Below are 19401 nucleotides of genomic sequence, written 5' to 3'. Positions count from 1 at the left end.
GCCCTTGCTAAATTCTGTGCACAGACTTTGAGATCTATGCTTTAGACTGTATCTAAACCTGCTCCAACATGGACTGACATTCTGGCCTACTTTCAGCCGATGCGACTTGTCTGTCGCTGAACAGTCGCTTTTTATGTATTCAGCACCTATGTATAATGTTGTAAAAATGCTCTAGAAGCTAAAGTCGCAGAAATGTCACACATATTTGGCCTGCAACTTTCTGTGCGACAAATTCAGACAGGAAAAATCAGTATAAATCCTTAGAAAATTATCCCCCAGTGTCTCCATCTGCTGGCGGTATTGAATAAGCATTGCTGCACTGATGGGGTATGCATTAGACGAAAAAAAAGAAGAAAAAGAAGAATAATACGCCCAGAAAAGAGGCGAAAAGGAGAAAAACGTAAAAAAACGTGAAAAAAAAGTAAGAGGAAGAGAAGGGAAAAAAAGGTGGAAATGGGTTTAAAAGTGATTTCGGCGGAGAAATATATATATATATATATATATATATATATATATATATATACGCGCACACACACACATATATATAAACGTATTCTCCGTTGAGATATTGCAGCCGCTGCTGTGTCCAGGCCCAGTAGCCTTAGCACTGTGCTGTGATGTCACTCAATACCACTGACATCACTAGGTGTAAACAACATCTCTCCTTTGCTGTGTATGTGACTATGGAGCTGTTTGGTGATGTCGTCTATTATGGCCTTCATAGAAGCAACAGGAGATTGTTGCATCCATCTAGAACCCTCAGAACTACAGTGCTATGATGTCACTCACTTCCACAGGCCTTGCAGAGTGTAAACAACAACAACCCAGCTTTGTTGTGTATGTAACCATAGGGATTTGTGATGTCACCTAGAACCTTCACAGCAGCGACAGCTTTATGAGGAGCATCAGCACTGCTCTGCCTGAGCAGAACCATCACCGCCATAGGTTGTCAAATAACCCGGATTTAACCCACACAGGTAAGTCCAATGGGGTGCAGGCATGTCCTCTATGCTTACAGCTTCCCGTGGGTGTTGGTTTGATACCGTTTGGGGACAGCCAAGGAGGCATCTGCAGGCAACAAAGGTAGGTGTGTGCTTGTGTGTGTGTTTCCTATGCAGATCCTAAGCCCAGTGTCACATGCAAGTAGGAGGAGTAAGAAGGGTTCCTGGCAAATCCGGGTTATGGATTGCATTTAAAAAGGCCCCGTTGGAGTGCAATGGGCCCCTGTCTTGCTGCTTAGCAATAATGGTATGGGTTTAGGTTCTGCTGTGTGTACTGGTGGTTGACTGCCCCCCAGCCCAGAGTGTGCATGGAAAATTGTCTGGCAGCCTCCCTGACAGCAAGCAGTGATAGTGCCCATGAAGGGGACCTTGTTGGGCCCGCCCCTTTCACGGTTATCGCTTCTCGGCCTTTTGGCTAAGATCAAGTGTAGTATCTGTTCTTATCAGTTTTTCATGCCGGTGGATAGTAACGCCGGTATGGGGCTGGTGGGGATGGGTGCTGCATGGAGGATGCAGGTGTACCAGGGCTTTCCGGGGCTGGTTCTGAGGAATCAGCTCGACGGCTGCCCCGATGTGACCTGTTCCCTCCGGGTCTCGCCATGAGGCTGAGAGGGTCTAGAGCCGAGGTACTTTTGTGCCTCGGGGAGTGGTGACCCCGAGGTGCCGAAACTCACTGGGAGGATAGACTCACTGAGTTGAAGCACGGGCACCATAATCTCTTCACCTTGTGGCACTCACCTCTTGATTCCCGGCCTTCTGGCTAGGATCAGAGAAATTTTTATAGATCCGGCCGGATGTCCGGGCAGTATATCTGCACACATTCACTTATTTATTTCTTTTTTTGTCTCACTGTGTCACTTTTTGCGTGTTGTGTGTTCACAGGATTGGTCAGGATGCGGTAGCCCTTCTGGGTGTCCCTCCTGGCGGTCTAGGGGAGGTGTGTGTGGCCATTAGGTTCCGCACCTCCCTGCAAACACCCCGGGTACTCCTGCTTTGGCAGGGTACCTACCGTAATCGGCTCTGCGGGCAGATACCTTGGCTAACGCCAAGGGGGATGCCGGGAGCATTTGTGGTCCCCTAGTAGCTTCGGCGAAAAGGGACATCGAACCTGGAACCTCGCAGGTACCTTTTGGTCCGGAGGCGAAGGGTAAGGTTTGTTGGGGGGCCTCTCTCCTATCGGAGAAGGGCTTGCGATAGACCGCATCCTTTGTGCACGTTTTTTTAGTGTAACACGTTTGCACTTTTTCTTGCACTTTGGGTGAATCGAAAGCACGTTCCTCGGCTTTAGATAAAAAAAAAAAAAAAAAATCTGTTCTTATCAGTTTAATATCTGATACGTCCCCTATCTGGGGACCATATATTAAATGGATTTTTGAGAACGGGGGCCGATTTCGAAGCTTGCTTCCGTCGCCCTATGCATTGACCCGATATGGCAGTATCTTCGGGTACAGTGCACCACCCCCTTACAGGGTTAAAAAGAAAGATTCCTACTTTCATTGCTACCTGCTTGCTGGCTAGCCAGCTAGCCAGCCCTGTGGGCCTTGCTGCTGCTGCTGCAGCCAAAAAACAAAAGGTGGTGCTGCTGCTGCTTCTGCTGCTTCTGCTTCTGCTTGTGTCTGGCCGCTGTTGGAGCGTCCAGGCACAGGACTTCTGCTGCTGCTGACTAAATGGCCTCCTTAATTGGATCATTTGAGTAGCCAGCACACCTGTGCAGGTAGGGCATGGCATGATAGGCAGCTGCCTTGATAGCGGGTGGGTGCTGAATGTTCCTAATTGACAAAATAAGATTAATGCTTATGAAGAAATATAAAATCTCATCCCTTCCCCAATATCGCGCCACACCTCTACCCCTTAATTCCCTGGTTGAACTTGATGGACATATGTCTTTTTTCGACCGTACTAACTATGTAACTATGTAACATAACATGGGGGGGGTCTACTGGCTGTTCACACAGGTGTGTCATTGCTGTACATTGACCATGCATTGCTTCTGTGGTATTGCAAAGGCAAAGACAAATGCTTCCAGCCATCCATTGCACTAATGGATTGGTCATCAGCTGGCTGTCTATGTCCCGCATCAATATAGACCAAAGTACAGAGGGTTAGGCTATGCTATTGTGCCACCTACCTGATGCATCAGAAGGTGCGAGGCCCTTGCTAAATTCTGTGCACAGACTTTGAGATCTATGCTTTAGACTGTATCTAAACCTGCTCCAACATGGACTGACATTCTGGCCTACTTTCAGCCGATGCGACTTGTCTGTCGCTGAACAGTCGCTTTTTATGTATTCAGCACCTATGTATAATGTTGTAAAAATGCTCTAGAAGCTAAAGTCGCAGAAATGTCACACATATTTGGCCTGCAACTTTCTGTGCGACAAATTCAGACAGGAAAAATCAGTATAAATCCTTAGAAAATTATCCCCCAGTGTCTCCATCTGCTGGCGGTATTGAATAAGCATTGCTGCACTGATGGGGTATGCATTAGACGAAAAAAAAGAAGAAAAAGAAGAATAATACGCCCAGAAAAGAGGCGAAAAGGAGAAAAACGTAAAAAAACGTGAAAAAAAAGTAAGAGGAAGAGAAGGGAAAAAAAGGTGGAAATGGGTTTAAAAGTGATTTCGGCGGAGAAATATATATATATATATATATATATATATATATATATATATATATATATATATATATATATATATATATATACGCGCACACACACACATATATATAAACGTATTCTCCGTTGAGATATTGCAGCCGCTGCTGTGTCCAGGCCCAGTAGCCTTAGCACTGTGCTGTGATGTCACTCAATACCACTGACATCACTAGGTGTAAACAACATCTCTCCTTTGCTGTGTATGTGACTATGGAGCTGTTTGGTGATGTCGTCTATTATGGCCTTCATAGAAGCAACAGGAGATTGTTGCATCCATCTAGAACCCTCAGAACTACAGTGCTATGATGTCACTCACTTCCACAGGCCTTGCAGAGTGTAAACAACAACAACCCAGCTTTGTTGTGTATGTAACCATAGGGATTTGTGATGTCACCTAGAACCTTCACAGCAGCGACAGCTTTATGAGGAGCATCAGCACTGCTCTGCCTGAGCAGAACCATCACCGCCATAGGTTGTCAAATAACCCGGATTTAACCCACACAGGTAAGTCCAATGGGGTGCAGGCATGTCCTCTATGCTTACAGCTTCCCGTGGGTGTTGGTTTGATACCGTTTGGGGACAGCCAAGGAGGCATCTGCAGGCAACAAAGGTAGGTGTGTGCTTGTGTGTGTGTTTCCTATGCAGATCCTAAGCCCAGTGTCACATGCAAGTAGGAGGAGTAAGAAGGGTTCCTGGCAAATCCGGGTTATGGATTGCATTTAAAAAGGCCCCGTGGGAGTGCAATGGGCCCCTGTCTTGCTGCTTAGCAATAATGGTATGGGTTTAGGTTCTGCTGTGTGTACTGGTGGTTGACTGCCCCCCAGCCCAGAGTGTGCATGGAAAATTGTCTGGCAGCCTCCCTGACAGCAAGCAGTGATAGTGCCCATGAAGGGGACCTTGTTGGGCCCGCCCCTTTCACGGTTATCGCTTCTCGGCCTTTTGGCTAAGATCAAGTGTAGTATCTGTTCTTATCAGTTTAATATCTGATACGTCCCCTATCTGGGGACCATATATTAAATGGATTTTTGAGAACGGGGGCCGATTTCGAAGCTTGCTTCCGTCGCCCTATGCATTGACCCGATATGGCAGTATCTTCGGGTACAGTGCACCACCCCCTTACAGGGTTAAAAAGAAAGATTCCTACTTTCATTGCTACCTGCTTGCTGGCTAGCCAGCTAGCCAGCCCTGTGGGCCTTGCTGCTGCTGCTGCAGCCAAAAAACAAAAGGTGGTGCTGCTGCTGCTTCTGCTGCTTCTGCTTGTGTCTGGCCGCTGTTGGAGCGTCCAGGCACAGGACTTCTGCTGCTGCTGACTAAATGGCCTCCTTAATTGGATCATTTGAGTAGCCAGCACACCTGTGCAGGTAGGGCATGACATGATAGGCAGCTGCCTTGATAGCGGGTGGGTGCTGAATGTTCCTAATTGACAAAATAAGATTAATGCTTATGAAGAAATATAAAATCTCATCCCTTCCCCAATATCGCGCCACACCGCTACCCCTTAATTCCCTGGTTGAACTTGATGGACATATGTCTTTTTTCGACCGTACTAACTATGTAACTATGTAACATAACATGGGGGGGGTCTACTGGCTGTTCACACAGGTGTGTCATTGCTGTACATTGACCATGCATTGCTTCTGTGGTATTGCAAAGGCAAAGACAAATGCTTCCAGCCATCCATTGCACTAATGGATTGGTCATCAGCTGGCTGTCTATGTCCCGCATCAATATAGACCAAAGTACAGAGGGTTAGGCTATGCTATTGTGCCACCTACCTGATGCATCAGAAGGTGCGAGGCCCTTGCTAAATTCTGTGCACAGACTTTGAGATCTATGCTTTAGACTGTATCTAAACCTGCTCCAACATGGACTGACATTCTGGCCTACTTTCAGCCGATGCGACTTGTCTGTCGCTGAACAGTCGCTTTTTATGTATTCAGCACCTATGTATAATGTTGTAAAAATGCTCTAGAAGCTAAAGTCGCAGAAATGTCACACATATTTGGCCTGCAACTTTCTGTGCGACAAATTCAGACAGGAAAAATCAGTATAAATCCTTAGAAAATTATCCCCCAGTGTCTCCATCTGCTGGCGGTATTGAATAAGCATTGCTGCACTGATGGGGTATGCATTAGACGAAAAAAAAGAAGAAAAAGAAGAATAATACGCCCAGAAAAGAGGCGAAAAGGAGAAAAACGTAAAAAAACGTGAAAAAAAAGTAAGAGGAAGAGAAGGGAAAAAAAGGTGGAAATGGGTTTAAAAGTGATTTCGGCGGAGAAATATATATATATATATATATATATATATATATATACGCGCACACACACACATATATATAAACGTATTCTCCGTTGAGATATTGCAGCCGCTGCTGTGTCCAGGCCCAGGAGCCTTAGCACTGTGCTGTGATGTCACTCAATACCACTGACATCACTAGGTGTAAACAACATCTCTCCTTTGCTGTGTATGTGACTATGGAGCTGTTTGGTGATGTCGTCTATTATGGCCTTCATAGAAGCAACAGGAGATTGTTGCATCCATCTAGAACCCTCAGAACTACAGTGCTATGATGTCACTCACTTCCACAGGCCTTGCAGAGTGTAAACAACAACAACCCAGCTTTGTTGTGTATGTAACCATAGGGATTTGTGATGTCACCTAGAACCTTCACAGCAGCGACAGCTTTATGAGGAGCATCAGCACTGCTCTGCCTGAGCAGAACCATCACCGCCATAGGTTGTCAAATAACCCGGATTTAACCCACACAGGTAAGTCCAATGGGGTGCAGGCATGTCCTCTATGCTTACAGCTTCCCGTGGGTGTTGGTTTGATACCGTTTGGGGACAGCCAAGGAGGCATCTGCAGGCAACAAAGGTAGGTGTATGCTTGTGTGTGTGTTTCCTATGCAGATCCTAAGCCCAGTGTCACATGCAAGTAGGAGGAGTAAGAAGGGTTCCTGGCAAATCCGGGTTATGGATTGCATTTAAAAAGGCCCCGTGGGAGTGCAATGGGCCCCTGTCTTGCTGCTTAGCAATAATGGTATGGGTTTAGGTTCTGCTGTGTGTACTGGTGGTTGACTGCCCCCCAGCCCAGAGTGTGCATGGAAAATTGTCTGGCAGCCTCCCTGACAGCAAGCAGTGATAGTGCCCATGAAGGGGACCTTGTTGGGCCCGCCCCTTTCACGGTTATCGCTTCTCGGCCTTTTGGCTAAGATCAAGTGTAGTATCTGTTCTTATCAGTTTAATATCTGATACGTCCCCTATCTGGGGACCATATATTAAATGGATTTTTGAGAACGGGGGCCGATTTCGAAGCTTGCTTCCGTCGCCCTATGCATTGACCCGATATGGCAGTATCTTCGGGTACAGTGCACCACCCCCTTACAGGGTTAAAAAGAAAGATTCCTACTTTCATTGCTACCTGCTTGCTGGCTAGCCAGCTAGCCAGCCCTGTGGGCCTTGCTGCTGCTGCTGCAGCCAAAAAACAAAAGGTGGTGCTGCTGCTGCTTCTGCTGCTTCTGCTTCTGCTTGTGTCTGGCCGCTGTTGGAGCGTCCAGGCACAGGACTTCTGCTGCTGCTGACTAAATGGCCTCCTTAATTGGATCATTTGAGTAGCCAGCACACCTGTGCAGGTAGGGCATGACATGATAGGCAGCTGCCTTGATAGCGGGTGGGTGCTGAATGTTCCTAATTGACAAAATAAGATTAATGCTTATGAAGAAATATAAAATCTCATCCCTTCCCCAATATCGCGCCACACCGCTACCCCTTAATTCCCTGGTTGAACTTGATGGACATATGTCTTTTTTCGACCGTACTAACTATGTAACTATGTAACATAACATGGGGGGGGTCTACTGGCTGTTCACACAGGTGTGTCATTGCTGTACATTGACCATGCATTGCTTCTGTGGTATTGCAAAGGCAAAGACAAATGCTTCCAGCCATCCATTGCACTAATGGATTGGTCATCAGCTGGCTGTCTATGTCCCGCATCAATATAGACCAAAGTACAGAGGGTTAGGCTATGCTATTGTGCCACCTACCTGATGCATCAGAAGGTGCGAGGCCCTTGCTAAATTCTGTGCACAGACTTTGAGATCTATGCTTTAGACTGTATCTAAACCTGCTCCAACATGGACTGACATTCTGGCCTACTTTCAGCCGATGCGACTTGTCTGTCGCTGAACAGTCGCTTTTTATGTATTCAGCACCTATGTATAATGTTGTAAAAATGCTCTAGAAGCTAAAGTCGCAGAAATGTCACACATAATTGGCCTGCAACTTTCTGTGCGACAAATTCAGACAGGAAAAATCAGTATAAATCCTTAGAAAATTATCCCCCAGTGTCTCCATCTGCTGGCGGTATTGAATAAGCATTGCTGCACTGATGGGGTATGCATTAGACGAAAAAAAAAGAAGAAAAAGAAGAATAATACGCCCAGAAAAGAGGCGAAAAGGAGAAAAACGTAAAAAAACGTGAAAAAAAAGTAAGAGGAAGAGAAGGGAAAAAAAGGTGGAAATGGGTTTAAAAGTGATTTCGGCGGAGAAATATATATATATATATATATATATATATATATACGCGCACACACACACATATATATATAAACGTATTCTCCGTTGAGATATTGCAGCCGCTGCTGTGTCCAGGCCCAGGAGCCTTAGCACTGTGCTGTGATGTCACTCAATACCACTGACATCACTAGGTGTAAACAACATCTCTCCTTTGCTGTGTATGTGACTATGGAGCTGTTTGGTGATGTCGTCTATTATGGCCTTCATAGAAGCAACAGGAGATTGTTGCATCCATCTAGAACCCTCAGAACTACAGTGCTATGATGTCACTCACTTCCACAGGCCTTGCAGAGTGTAAACAACAACAACCCAGCTTTGTTGTGTATGTAACCATAGGGATTTGTGATGTCACCTAGAACCTTCACAGCAGCGACAGCTTTATGAGGAGCATCAGCACTGCTCTGCCTGAGCAGAACCATCACCGCCATAGGTTGTCAAATAACCCGGATTTAACCCACACAGGTAAGTCCAATGGGGTGCAGGCATGTCCTCTATGCTTACAGCTTCCCGTGGGTGTTGGTTTGATACCGTTTGGGGACAGCCAAGGAGGCATCTGCAGGCAACAAAGGTAGGTGTGTGCTTGTGTGTGTGTTTCCTATGCAGATCCTAAGCCCAGTGTCACATGCAAGTAGGAGGAGTAAGAAGGGTTCCTGGCAAATCCGGGTTATGGATTGCATTTAAAAAGGCCCCGTGGGAGTGCAATGGGCCCCTGTCTTGCTGCTTAGCAATAATGGTATGGGTTTAGGTTCTGCTGTGTGTACTGGTGGTTGACTGCCCCCCAGCCCAGAGTGTGCATGGAAAATTGTCTGGCAGCCTCCCTGACAGCAAGCAGTGATAGTGCCCATGAAGGGGACCTTGTTGGGCCCGCCCCATTCACGGTTATCGCTTCTCGGCCTTTTGGCTAAGATCAAGTGTAGTAATACAGGAGATCTGGTCAGAAGGTACTCGGGTACCCCTCTCCTCGGCCTTGTGGGATCGCCCAGGTTTATTGCCTGGGCTTCACCCACTTGTTGCTATTGGGGAGAGGGCTTAGTCCCAGGGTAACGGGTTGCGATCGCCTCTCAAAGCCTTTGGGTGGAGAGAGGTTTGAGCGAATTGGCTGGTTGGTTGGAGCGGAGAGAACCAGACCAAAACACGAATGAACCATGGATGAAGATCTAGATCCTGGTTCGGTACCGGCTTATGCCCGGATTAAACACACTGTGCGGGTCATTCTCACAGGTGATGCGGCGGATGCACGTGGCATGAGGTTCGTGATAGAGGACGTGCTCGACAAGATTCTTAATGTTCGTAAGCGAGAGATTTTGGCCATCCAGGATTACCCTAAGCGGAGGATCTACGACTGCACTTTCATAGGGGAAGGCGTATTCTTAGATGCAGTAATGAAAATTCCAAAGCAAGATGATCCGAGGCTTAAGGGTATCCAAATTGTCGAGCACGTCCTAGATGAAACCAAGTTGATTGTCGTGAAGATGTACTCCCCTTTTGTAAATCAGAGAGAGATCGATGGGTACCTGGCAGCCTACTTTAAAAAGGTGGAGTTCAGAGGAAAAATCATGAACGACTGTGGTGTCTGGACCTCAAAATGGCGATATCAAGTCACGTGCAACAAAGACCCCACCCTCCCAGGGGGGATACTATTACCGCCTGCTCGTTTTAAATTAAACAATGTGTGTGGCGACCTCTTTTTTGCGGGAATGCCAAACTTCTGCAGAAGGTGCCAACGTTATGGGCACATAAAGGAAAATTGTGAAAGTTCCTGTAAGAAATGTGGAAGCATGCAACATGAAACAGAAAAATGTGATAAGGGTTTGAGATGTAATTTTTGCCGTCACTTTGGTCACGTGTATGCTTTCTGTCCCCACAGACCAAAAAAAACCACAGAACAGCAAGGGCAACCCAAGAGAGACGTCCGGAGACCAGCCTGGGGAAAAGCCAGAGAGGAGGAGCACCCCCCACAAGAAGAGGTAAGCTGTGAGATGGAGACCACGGCCCCCCCAAAAGAACCCCAGGAGAAAGAGGCACAGGTGGAAAGGGGGACCCCAAATGAGAGGAGGCCGGGGAAGAGAAATGCGAGAGGGGATCGGGCAGATACCTCAGAGAAGGTGGAAGAGCGAGAGGTGCCCGATTCCACCCCGGAAGGTCCTCCTGCTCGGGGTCCCCCTGAGTGTGAAAACCCAGACGGAGTAGCAAAGGTGAAAAGACGAAGGGGCTCCAAAGGGCGTCCGGACTCGGAGGTGGTCCAGGAGGAGCAGATGGAAGTTCCTGTTGTGACGGGGGCTCCAAGTGAAGCTCCTCCACAGGTCCCAGCGGTGGATACCCCTCCTCCTCCCAGCCAGGAGGAGGTTTCAGGGGTGACCATCTCCGAGGTCCCGGAAACGGACCTAAGTACGCACCCGACCCCTATGGAGGGGCAAGAGGTGGACGCCGAAAAAGAGAATGGAGCCCAGAAGCTGTTCTTACCAATGTACTCCGTCTATACACCTGTGGTCTTGGAAGAGGGGGGCTGCTCGAGCGATGGTGGTTCCTCTCCGGCTTCCTCTATGTGTACGGTAGAGTCAGAGGTGGGGGGTAACGAGAGCTCCAGTGCGCAATCTGGTTTTTAGTTTGTTATCTGAGCCTCCCTTTTTTTTACATCTCCAATGGCTGAGTTTTCCGGATTGTCTATGAATGTAAGAAGTATAAGTTCACGAGCGAAACGGGTTGCCCTTTTTAACTACTTGTCTATTTTTGCTGCTTCTGTGGTTTTCCTGCAGGAGTGCGGCATCCCGCATAGTTTAAATTATGAAAAGTATAAAAAAGATTGGGTACACGGTCCATCAGTCTGGTCTGGATCTAACGAATCCAGATCAGCAGGGGTCGCCATACTTTTTAAAGGAAATGCTTTTATTGATTTTATTCATGAGATTTTACCAGGCAGAATTTTATTGGTTAAAGCTTTTATTGATGGTATTAAATGGCAGTTTTTAAATTTTTATGGTTCACCCAATAAAAATGATAGAGCACGGATGTTAGAGATTTTACCCCTTTTTATCAATGATTCTGAACCTCTTATTTTAGCAGGCGATTTTAATTGTATTTTAAGGGGGGAGCACCGTTTTACCAATTCAGTAAGTAGAAACTATGATAAAACATCTTCTATGTTAAAAAATATGATTATTGATTTTAGACTTACTGATGTTTTTAAGAAATGCAATAGTATTTTACCAGAAAGAGACGGTGTGACCTGGAGCAATGCAAACTGCAGCTCCAGGATCGATTTTATCTTCTGTTCTTATCAAGTACTGCCTTTTAAGTGTGATGTTTTAACCAATGTTTTTTCTGATCACAAACTTTTATCTTTTAAGGTGAAGAGTGATTTTAGAAAAAAGACTGGGAGGAATGCCTGGAAGATGAATGTATCCCTTTTAGAAGATCCGCAGGTTTTATCCGATTTTATCAACTTCTACAAGGACTGCAGACGGGTAAGAGATCCTAACACTCCCATCAGTATATGGTGGGAGAAAATGAAAATAAAAATAAAAGAGTTTTTTATTAGAGTAGGGATCTCTAGAGCTAAAGAGAAGCGTGAGTTTTACTCCCTTCTAAATACCCGTCTGCAAACCCTGTACAAATTCAGAGACAATGGTATAGAGGTTTATAGAGAAATTACTGACTTAAAAAAAGAAATAAAACAGTGCCTGGAGCAGAAGGGAAAAGAGATAATTTTCAGATCCAAAATAAAGCACCTTGAAGAGAACGAGACCTGCTCCAGGTACTTTTTTAAGAAAGTAACGGATAAAAAGGTTTTAATTGATAATATACAAGGAGAAAAAGATGTACAGGGTATTTTAAAAAGGGTACATTCATTTTATGCGGATCTTTTTAATACAAAAAATATTGATATTGATTTTATGAATGACTCATTGAAGGAGATTACCAATGTTTTAGACCCTGTGTCCCAGTCTCTTTTACAGAGGGAGATCTCGGAACAGGAGGTTTTAGAGACGATCAGGAGTTTTAAATCCGGTAAGGTGCCTGGTCCTGACGGTATACCCATTGAGTTTTATGTCATTTTTTATGGTGTTTTAAAAGATGACCTTTTTTCCCTTTTTACAGAAGTATTTAAAACAAAAGCCCTCCCAGGTTCATGGAGGAAGGGTGATGTCTCCCTGCTGTTCAAAAAGGGAGACCGGTCAGATCTAAAGAACTGGAGACCAATCACCCTCCTCAACTGTGACTACAAAGTGATGGCAAAACTGTGCGCAAATAGATTAAAAAGTGTAATAGAGAAAATAATCCATTCAAATCAGGTCTGTGGGGTGCCTGGGAGGAGCATATGGGAAAATCTTAACCTTTTAAAAGATGTGATTAGTGACACAAAGTCTAGAAACGGAAAACTAGCCATTTTATCCTTAGACTTCGAGAAGGCTTTTGACAGAGTGTCACATTTTTATCTTTTTAAGGTTTTAGAGAAAATGGGTATACCTGAAGGCTTTTTATTGTCTCTTAAGGCCTTTTATAAAAACTGCACAAGCAAGATTTTAGTTAACGGTTTTAAGACACAGGATGTGATTTTAAATTCCGGAGTGAAGCAGGGGTGTCCTTTGTCCCCACTACTTTTCATAGGTGCGCTTGAGCCTCTACTATGCACCTTGAGGAGAGATAAGCAAATAAGAGGGGTCCCCCTGCCGGGAGGAGGGGGACTAGAGGCTAAAGTAGTGGGGTACATGGACGATGTGGCAGTGCTTGGAAGGGACACCCCATCGCTTCAAAAAGCCCTAAAGCAAGTTGAATTTTTTTGTTGTGCCTCCGGTTTTAAGGTAAATTTTAATAAAAGCAGTGTTTTAAATATAGGAGGACTGTTTTTAAGGGATTTACCCATTCCTGTGTCTGAGTCTGTGCAGATTTTAGGGGTCTCCTTCAGTGAGTCAAACAATGGTTTTAATAGCTGGGACTTGGTGGCTCAAAAAATAAACACAAAAATTTGTATGTGGAACATGAGAAAGCTAACGATGGAGGGGAAGGTTTTAGTTACAAAGATGGTGATTTTACCCATTTTATTGTATCTTGGCATGGTCTTTCCACCCCCCGAAATGATTTTAAATAAAATTATTAAAGCATGTTTTACCTTTTTATGGAGCTCCAAGAGTGAAAAATTGAGAAGAGAGATCGTCATGATGCCAAAAGGTATGGGTGGAAAGGACTTCCCCGACATCAGGGCGTTCCTTTTTACCAAGTTTTTTAGCATGTGTGTTAGCACACTTTTTAAGGATAGTTACTGGTCATATTTTATCCGTTTTAATACAGGTTTTTTTATGAGGAGGAATGGGTGGTTTAAAACTGTTTTAAGCTGTCCTTATGCTTTTAATCTTCCCCAACAATACAAGATTTTAGAGAAAATTTTCAACTTGTACAACTTTAACGGAAAAAGTATTAATGAAGTAACTAATAGCAAAAAAATGTTAAAATATATTAAAGAAAGTGGTTTTATTACCCCTGTGAATAATTTTAATGAGAAATGCAGGAAAATATGGAAGATGGCAAATATGATTTATCTTTTTAATTCACAGAAAGATCTGGCCTGGAGCTGCATACACGAGTGTCTTCCATGCCGGGCATTCCAGCACCGAAGAAGGATGGCCAACACTGCAGTATGCCCGAGGGAGGGCTGCCAGGAACCCGAGACCGTGTACCACCTTTTCTGGACTTGTTTTTATGCAAAAAGGATATGGACTAAAATACTCCCTCTGGTGAAGAAGATAACAGAAATAAAGGACTTAAACTCTGCAGCTGTTTTTTATGGATGTCTGGAATGCCCAATACGGACTCAAGAGACAATGGCATGGAAGATCATAAACTGTGTTAAAGCAGCTCTATGGAATGCCAGAAACATTTTACTTTTTAAAAATGAGATTTTATCTGTGAATGATGTTTTAGCTCTTTGTTTTAGTGATATGTACCAGTACTTTTTATTAGACAAGAAATATTATCCTTTATTAGCTAGAAAATGGTATTTTAATGAATGGAACGCCCTTTTGTAAAGCCACCAAGTGCCCATTTTAAGTGTATTATGATTGTATTTATGTGAACTTTTATTGTTATATGTGATTTTATTATCAAAATTTGTTTTTATTGAAAAAAAATTATATTTATAAATCGTAATGCACTTTGTAAAATGTTATGAATTCTAAATAAAAAGATACCCCTCAGGGGTAGCCAAGTTAAAAAAATCTGTTCTTATCAGTTTAATATCTGATACGTCCCCTATCTGGGGACCATATATTAAATGGATTTTTGAGAACGGGGGCCGATTTCGAAGCTTGCTTCCGCCGCCCTATGCATTGACCCGATATGGCAGTATCTTCGGGTACAGTGCACCACCCCCTTACAGGGTTAAAAAGAAAGATTCCTACTTTCATTGCTACCTGCTTGCTGGCTAGCCAGCTAGCCAGCCCTGTGGGCCTTGCTGCTGCTGCTGCAGCCAAAAAACAAAAGGTGGTGCTGCTGCTGCTTCTGCTGCTTGTGCTTCTGCTTGTGTCTGGCCGCTGTTGGAGCGTCCAGGCACAGGACTTCTGCTGCTGCTGACTAAATGGCCTCCTTAATTGGATCATTTGAGTAGCCAGCACACCTGTGCAGGTAGGGCATGACATGATAGGCAGCTGCCTTGATAGCGGGTGGGTGCTGAATGTTCCTAATTGACAAAATAAGATTAATGCTTATGAAGAAATATAAAATCTCATCCCTTCCCCAATATCGCGCCACACCTCTACCCCTTAATTCCCTGGTTGAACTTGATGGACATATGTCTTTTTTCGACCGTACTAACTATGTAACTATGTAACATAACATGGGGGGGGGTCTACTGGCTGTTCACACAGGTGTGTCATTGCTGTACATTGACCATGCATTGCTTCTGTGGTATTGCAAAGGCAAAGACAAATGCTTCCAGCCATCCATTGCACTAATGGATTGGTCATCAGCTGGCTGTCTATGTCCCGCATCAATGTAGACCAAAGTACAGAGGGTTAGGCTATGCTATTGTGCCACCTACCTGATGCATCAGAAGGTGCGAGGCCCTTGCTAAATTCTGTGCACAGAGTTTGAGATCTATGCTTTAGACTGTATCTAAACCTGCTCCAACATGGACTGACATTCTGGCCTACTTTCAGCCGATGCGACTTGTCTGTCGCTGAACAGTCGCTTTTTATGTATTCAGCACCTATGTATAATGTTGTAAAAATGCTCTAGAAGCTAAAGTCGCAGAAATGTCACACATATTTGGCCTGCAACTTTCTGTGCGACAAATTCAGACAGGAAAAATCAGTATAAATCCTTAGAAAATTATCCCCCAGTGTCTCCATCTGCTGGCGGTATTGAATAAGCATTGCTGCACTGATGGGGTATGCATTAGACGAAAAAAAAGAAGAAAAAGAAGAATAATACGCCCAGAAAAGAGGCGAAAAGGAGAAAAACGTAAAAAAACGTGAAAAAAAAGTAAGAGGAAGAGAAGGGAAAAAAAGGTGGAAATGGGTTTAAAAGTGATTTCGGCGGAGAAATATATATATATATATATATATATATATATATATATATATATATATATATATATATATATATATATATATACGCGCACACACACACATATATATAAACGTATTCTCCGTTGAGATATTGCAGCCGCTGCTGTGTCCAGGCCCAGGAGCCTTAGCACTGTGCTGTGATGTCACTCAATACCACTGACATCACTAGGTGTAAACAACATCTCTCCTTTGCTGTGTATGTGACTATGGAGCTGTTTGGTGATGTCGTCTATTATGGCCTTCATAGAAGCAACAGGAGATTGTTGCATCCATCTAGAACCCTCAGAACTACAGTGCTATGATGTCACTCACTTCCACAGGCCTTGCAGAGTGTAAACAACAACAACCCAGCTTTGTTGTGTATGTAACCATAGGGATTTGTGATGTCACCTAGAACCTTCACAGCAGCGACAGCTTTATGAGGAGCATCAGCACTGCTCTGCCTGAGCAGAACCATCACCGCCATAGGTTGTCAAATAACCCGGATTTAACCCACACAGGTAAGTCCAATGGGGTGCAGGCATGTCCTCTATGCTTACAGCTTCCCGTGGGTGTTGGTTTGATACCGTTTGGGGACAGCCAAGGAGGCATCTGCAGGCAACAAAGGTAGGTGTGTGCTTGTGTGTGTGTTTCCTATGCAGATCCTAAGCCCAGTGTCACATGCAAGTAGGAGGAGTAAGAAGGGTTCCTGGCAAATCCGGGTTATGGATTGCATTTAAAAAGGCCCCGTGGGAGTGCAATGGGCCCCTGTCTTGCTGCTTAGCAATAATGGTATGGGTTTAGGTTCTGCTGTGTGTACTGGTGGTTGACTGCCCCCCAGCCCAGAGTGTGCATGGAAAATTGTCTGGCAGCCTCCCTGACAGCAAGCAGTGATAGTGCCCATGAAGGGGACCTTGTTGGGCCCGCCCCTTTCACGGTTATCGCTTCTCGGCCTTTTGGCTAAGATCAAGTGTAGTATCTGTTCTTATCAGTTTAATATCTGATACGTCCCCTATCTGGGGACCATATATTAAATGGATTTTTGAGAACGGGGGCCGATTTCGAAGCTTGCTTCCGTCACCCTATGCATTGACCCGATATGGCAGTATCTTCGGGTACAGTGCACCACCCCCTTACAGGGTTAAAAAGAAAGATTCCTACTTTCATTGCTACCTGCTTGCTGGCTAGCCAGCTAGCCAGCCCTGTGGGCCTTGCTGCTGCTGCTGCTGCAGCCAAAAAACAAAAGGTGCTGCTGCTGCTGCTTCTGCTGCTTCTGCTTCTGCTTGTGTCTGGCCGCTGTTGGAGCGTCCAGGCACAGGACTTCTGCTGCTGCTGACTAAATGGCCTCCTTAATTGGATCATTTGAGTAGCCAGCACACCTGTGCAGGTAGGGCATGACATGATAGGCAGCTGCCTTGATAGCGGGTGGGTGCTGAATGTTCCTAATTGACAAAATAAGATTAATGCTTATGAAGAAATATAAAATCTCATCCCTTCCCCAATATCGCGCCACACCCCTACCCCTTAATTCCCTGGTTGAACTTGATGGACATATGTCTTTTTTCGACCGTACTAACTATGTAACTATGTAACATAACATGGGGGGGGGTCTCCTGGCTGTTCACACAGGTGTGTCATTGCTGTACATTGACCATGCATTGCTTCTGTGGTATTGCAAAGGCAAAGACAAATGCTTTCAGCCATCCATTGCACTAATGGATTGGTCATCAGCTGGCTGTCTATGTCCCGCATCAATATAGACCAAAGTACAGAGGGTTAGGCTATGCTATTGTGCACCTACCTGATGCATCAGAAGGTGCGAGGCCCTTGCTAAATTCTGTGCACAGACTTTGAGATCTATGCTTTAGACTGTATCTAAACCTGCTCCAACATGGACTGACATTCTGGCCTACTTTCAGCCGATGCGACTTGTCTGTCGCTGAACAGTCGCTTTTTATGTATTCAGCACCTATGTATAATGTTGTAAAAATGCTCTAGAAGCTAAAGTCGCAGAAATGTCACACATATTTGGCCTGCAACTTTCTGTGCGACAAATTCAGACAGGAAAAATCAGTATAAATCCTTAGAAAATTATCCCCCAGTGTCTCCATCTGCTGGCGGTATTGAATAAGCATTGCTGCACTGATGGGGTATGCATTAGACGAAAAAAAAGAAGAAAAAGAAGAATAATACGCCCAGAAAAGAGGCGAAAAGGAGAAAAACGTAAAAAAACGTGAAAAAAAAAGGAAGAGGAAGAGAAGGGAAAAAAAGGTGGAAATGGGTTTAAAAGTGATTTCGGCGGAGAAATATATATATATATATATATATATATATATATATATATATATATATATATACGCGCACACACACACATAGATATAAACGTATTCTCCGTTGAGATATTGCAGCCGCTGCTGTGTCCAGGCCCAGGAGCCTTAGCACTGTGCTGTGATGTCACTCAATACCACTGACATCACTAGGTGTAAACAACATCTCTCCTTTGCTGTGTATGTGACTATGGAGCTGTTTGGTGATGTCGTCTATTATGGCCTTCATAGAAGCAACAGAAGATTGTTGCATCCATCTAGAACCCTCAGAACTACAGTGCTATGATGTCACTCACTTCCACAGGCCTTGCAGAGTGTAAACAACAACAACCCAGCTTTGTTGTGTATGTAACCATAGGGATTTGTGATGTCACCTAGAACCTTCACAGCAGCGACAGCTTTATGAGGAGCATCAGCACTGCTCTGCCTGAGCAGAACCATCACCGCCATAGGTTGTCAAATAACCCGGATTTAACCCACACAGGTAAGTCCAATGGGGTGCAGGCATGTCCTCTATGCTTACAGCTTCCCGTGGGTGTTGGTTTGATACCGTTTGGGGACAGCCAAGGAGGCATCTGCAGGCAACAAAGGTAGGTGTGTGCTTGTGTGTGTGTTTCCTATGCAGATCCTAAGCCCAGTGTCACATGCAAGTAGGAGGAGTAAGAAGGGTTCCTGGCAAATCCGGGTTATGGATTGCATTTAAAAAGGCCCCGTGGGAGTGCAATGGGCCCCTGTCTTGCTGCTTAGCAATAATGGTATGGGTTTTGGTTCTGCTGTGTGTACTGGTGGTTGACTGCCCCCCAGCCCAGAGTGTGCATGGAAAATTGTCTGGCAGCCTCCCTGACAGCAAGCAGTGATAGTGCCCATGAAGGGGACCTTGTTGGGCCCGCCCCTTTCACGGTTATCGCTTCTCGGCCTTTTGGCTAAGATCAAGTGTAGTATCTGTTCTTATCAGGGGAGATACCATGATCGCTACGGTCTGAAGAACTCCAAGCATTGTGGTAGAGATTTTGCGTAGTACGATTGCAGTACTTTTCGTTCTTATTAGAACCGCATTTCTCTAGAGCATACCACCTGAAGATCGTCTCCTGCCTGCCTCGGAACATCTGAAGAAGGAGAAGATCTTGAAGACTGCAGCTCCGGAAGAAGCCGACGAAGAACCTGGAAGAAGGGAATCGGCGGTGAATTCCGGAACAGCGGCGAAGAGGAAGGCGGCGCAGAATCTTTTCGAAGAAACTCGCTGCCTCTGGAGAAGGATTTGCATAGCTCCTCCCACCGGGACCGGATCTGCATAGCTCCTCC

The 19401-nt window shown here is 45.0% G+C and overlaps 6 non-coding genes and 2 pseudogenes across 6 annotated transcripts; all 8 read left to right on the top strand.

Annotated features, from left to right (window-relative positions):
- The first annotated feature begins 1396 nt into the window (after positions 1 to 1396).
- On the top strand, positions 1397 to 1584 carry LOC130290028 (U2 spliceosomal RNA). Its single transcript, XR_008847494.1, has one exon. It is a non-coding gene; the product is annotated as a U2 spliceosomal RNA (small nuclear RNA).
- Positions 1585 to 2278: 694 nt separating this feature from the next.
- LOC130290198 (U2 spliceosomal RNA) lies at positions 2279 to 2462 on the top strand. Its single transcript, XR_008847537.1, has one exon. It is a non-coding gene; the product is annotated as a U2 spliceosomal RNA (small nuclear RNA).
- A 2115-nt stretch (positions 2463 to 4577) lies between these two features.
- LOC130285882 (U2 spliceosomal RNA) lies at positions 4578 to 4768 on the top strand. The gene has a single exon (XR_008847402.1). It is a non-coding gene; the product is annotated as a U2 spliceosomal RNA (small nuclear RNA).
- A 2073-nt stretch (positions 4769 to 6841) lies between these two features.
- On the top strand, positions 6842 to 7032 carry LOC130285767 (U2 spliceosomal RNA). Its single transcript, XR_008847399.1, has one exon. It is a non-coding gene; the product is annotated as a U2 spliceosomal RNA (small nuclear RNA).
- Positions 7033 to 9112: 2080 nt separating this feature from the next.
- Positions 9113 to 9245, top strand: LOC130290136 (U2 spliceosomal RNA; annotated as a pseudogene).
- Positions 9246 to 14412: 5167 nt separating this feature from the next.
- Positions 14413 to 14596, top strand: LOC130289670 (U2 spliceosomal RNA). Its single transcript, XR_008847472.1, has one exon. It is a non-coding gene; the product is annotated as a U2 spliceosomal RNA (small nuclear RNA).
- A 2116-nt stretch (positions 14597 to 16712) lies between these two features.
- LOC130288176 (U2 spliceosomal RNA) lies at positions 16713 to 16903 on the top strand. The gene has a single exon (XR_008847445.1). It is a non-coding gene; the product is annotated as a U2 spliceosomal RNA (small nuclear RNA).
- A 2099-nt stretch (positions 16904 to 19002) lies between these two features.
- LOC130289986 (U2 spliceosomal RNA) lies at positions 19003 to 19175 on the top strand (annotated as a pseudogene).
- Positions 19176 to 19401: the final 226 nt, after the last annotated feature.

This window comes from Hyla sarda, chromosome 8, assembly GCF_029499605.1.
Source record: "Hyla sarda isolate aHylSar1 chromosome 8, aHylSar1.hap1, whole genome shotgun sequence".
NCBI classification, from domain to species: Eukaryota; Metazoa; Chordata; class Amphibia; order Anura; family Hylidae; genus Hyla; species Hyla sarda.
Note: the sequence above shows the minus strand (reverse complement) of the source record. Positions and strands in the feature narration are given on the sequence as shown.